The sequence below is a fragment of the Eulemur rufifrons genome, chromosome 2 (genome assembly GCF_041146395.1).
Source record: "Eulemur rufifrons isolate Redbay chromosome 2, OSU_ERuf_1, whole genome shotgun sequence".
In the NCBI taxonomy this organism is placed as follows: Eukaryota; Metazoa; Chordata; class Mammalia; order Primates; family Lemuridae; genus Eulemur; species Eulemur rufifrons.
This window is the reverse complement of record NC_090984.1, coordinates 122,364,192-122,367,374: the sequence shown is the minus strand read 5'-3', so window position 1 is coordinate 122,367,374 and position 3,183 is coordinate 122,364,192.

Sequence of the window (3,183 nt, the reverse complement as noted above, 5' to 3'; positions counted from 1 at the left end):
TTCTGGACATCTGAGCTTCATCAAAGGCTAGAGCTGGGTCCTGGCTCTAGAACATCAAGGAAGTCTCCCTTGGTGGACATCTGAGCTGCAGCAGAGGCTGGAGCTGGGTCCTGGCTCTAGAACATCAAGGAAGTCTCTCTTTCTGAATATCTGAGCTTCATCAGAGGTTAGAGCTGAAGTCCAGGCCCTAGAACATCAAGGACATCCCTCTTTCTGGACATCTGAGCTTCATCAAAGGCTGAATCTGGAGTCCAAGCTCTAGAACATCAAGGAAGTCCCTCTTTGTGAACATCTGAGCCTCACTGGAGGTTGGAGCTGGGTCCTGGCTCTAGAACATCAAGGAAGTCTCTCTTGGTGGACATCTGAGCTGCATCAGAGGCTGGAGCTGGGTTCTGGCTCTAGAACATCAAATTAGTCCCTCTTTCTGAACATCTGAGCTTCATCAGAGGTTAGAACTGAAGTCCAGGCTCTCTAACATCAAGGAGGTCCCTCTTTCTGGATATCTGAGCTTCATCAAAGGCTGAATCTGGAGTCCTAGCTTGAGAACAACAAGGAAGTCCTTCTTTCTGAACATCTGTGCCTCACTGGAGGTTGGAGCTGGAATCTAGGCTCTAGAACACCAAGGCAGTCCCTCTTTGTGGACATCTGAGCTGCATCAGAGGCCGGAGCTGGGTTCTGGCTCTAGAACATCAAAGAAGTCCCTCTTTCTGGACATCTGAGCCTCACTGGAGGTTGGAGCTGGAATCCAGGCTCTAGAACATCAAGGTGGTCCCTCTTTGTGGACATCTGAGCTGAATCAGAGGCTGGAGCTGGGTCCTGGCTCTAGAACATCAAAGAAGTCTCTTTTTCTGAACCTCAGAGTCTCACTGGAGGTTGGAGCTGGAGCCTGGGCTCTAGAACATCAAGGAAGTCCCTCTTTCTGAACATCTGAGCTTCATCAGAGGTTGGAGCTGGAGTCCAGGCTCTAGAACATCAAGGAAGTCCCTCTTTCTGAACATCTGAGCTTCATCAGAGGTTGGAGCTGGAGTCCAGGCTCTAGAACATCAAGGAAGTCCCTCTTTCTGAACATCTGAGCTTCATCAGAGGTTGGAGCTGGAGTCCAGGCTCTAGAACATCAAGGAAGTCCCTCTTTCTGAACATCTGAGCTTCATCAGAGGTTGGAGCTGGAGTCCAGGCTCTAGAACATCAAGGAAGTCCCTCTTTCTGAACATCTGAGCTTCATCAGAGGTTGGAGCTGGAGTCCAGGCTCTAAAACATCAAGGAAGTCCCTCTTTCTGAACCTCTGAGCTTCATCAGAGGTTGGAGCTGGAGTCCAGGCTCTAAAATATCAAGGAAGTCCCTCTTTCTGAACCTCTGAGCTTCATCAGAGGTTGGAGCTGGAGTCCAGGCTCTAGAACATCAAGGAAGTCCCTCTTTCTGAACATCCAAGCTTCATCAGATGCTGGAGCTGGGTCCCAGTTCTGGAACATCAAGAAGTTCCCTCTTTCTGGGCATCTGAGCTTCATTAGAAGCTGGAGCTAAGTCCCAGCTCTAGAACATCAAAAGGGAGGAATGACTCGTTCTGGAGGCCCAAGGTTTATCAGACGTTGGAGCTGGGGTCCCAGCTTTGAAACTTCAAATGGGTCCCTCATTCTGGATGTCTAAGACTCATGAGAGGCTGAAGCTCGGGTCCCAGTTCTCTCTTTCTGGGTAACTGAGATTCACTGGAGGCTGGAGATGGATCCCAGCTCTGGAACATCAAAATGGAGGAGTGGTTCATTATGGATACCTGAGCTTCACACCTGAGGCTGGCACTCTGCTCACCACATGCAAGAGTCTCCCTGGACTCTCAGCCCCCTCTTGGCTCTGCATGGAGTCTGGACTCATGTAAGTGGGGCACACTCTAGAGGCTATCTCCTTCTCTTCACAGTGCTACCTGGACAGTCACTCAGCACCATCCATGTCACCAGCCATCTCCATCGGGGACTGGGGTCAGGTCTTCCTGGCTGAGTCATGGCTGTAGTCCCCAAAGGTGGTTCTTTCTCTCAGCAAAGGGGCCAGGGCACTTACAGCTGGACTTGCCTGCAGTTCTCTTGAGACATCTCCCTGTGACAGGAAGGAGGAGGAGGAGGAGGAGGAGGAGGAGGAGGAGGAGGAGGAGGAAGGAGAAGGAGAAGAGAAAGAGGGAAGAGGAAGAGAAGGGAGGAGGGGAAGGAAGAAGAAGGGGGAAGAGGAAGAGGAGGGGATGGAGAAGAAAGGAGGAGAAAAGGAGGGAGGAGGAGAAGGCAGAAGAGAAGGAAGCAGGATGGAGGAGGAGGAGGAGAAGGAAGAAGAAGAGGGAGGAAGAGGAGTTGACAGTGGCAGCCATGGATGCGGTGGTGGTGGTAGCGGCGATGTTGGCAGTGGTGGCAGTGGTGGCAGTGGTGGCACTAGCAGCCTCTTGCCTCGGTGTCTATGTCATCTGTTCCAGCAAAGCCAGGTGTGCAGACTGCAGGATCCATCCAGACCCAGGGCCAGCTCCTCTTTGCCCTTGCTGCCCTCGCTCAGATCCAGCCAAATGCTGCCCACAGACAGCCGGACCTTCCTCTCTGGCGGGGGTGCAAAGCTCACCTCCCCAAGCTTGGCCAGCACTCTGCTGCTGGGCAGGCCTGAGTCTGAGGCGCTGCCTTTGTGGCCCACGCTGGGCCCTGCGCAGGAACCATTCTGAGCAATGAGAGTGGGCCCCCAGCTCCCAGCCAGGCGGAACCACCTCGGGCATCCACTCCACATCAGTTCGAGCATGATGGCTGCTCAGCCAGGCCCCTGACATGGCACTGAGGGTATGTCAGGAGGAGGAGGAAGAGGAGTTGGAGTGTCCGCTCTGGGGCCCAGCCTCCAAAGCCAGACTTCCTCCCTGCCTCCTCTGCATTCCTTTCTGGAAAGACCTGGCACCCGAAGACCACTGGAAGAAGGGGGACCAGGCCGGGGTTAATTCATCCGAGCACACCCTCAATCTCAGGATGCCCAAGAGCAGTTTTGCTTCAGGGCACCCCCTGGCCCTCGAAAGTCTGATGGGCAGGGTGCAGGCAGATTTTGGGCGTCTGAGCAGCTCCCCTGCCCCTCCCCCATCACATTACCAGAAGTAGGGGGAGCCCAGCAAGACAGGACACCCAACATTCACCCCTCGTCATATTAGTAGCACATCCATCACTGTTTTAGTTAAGA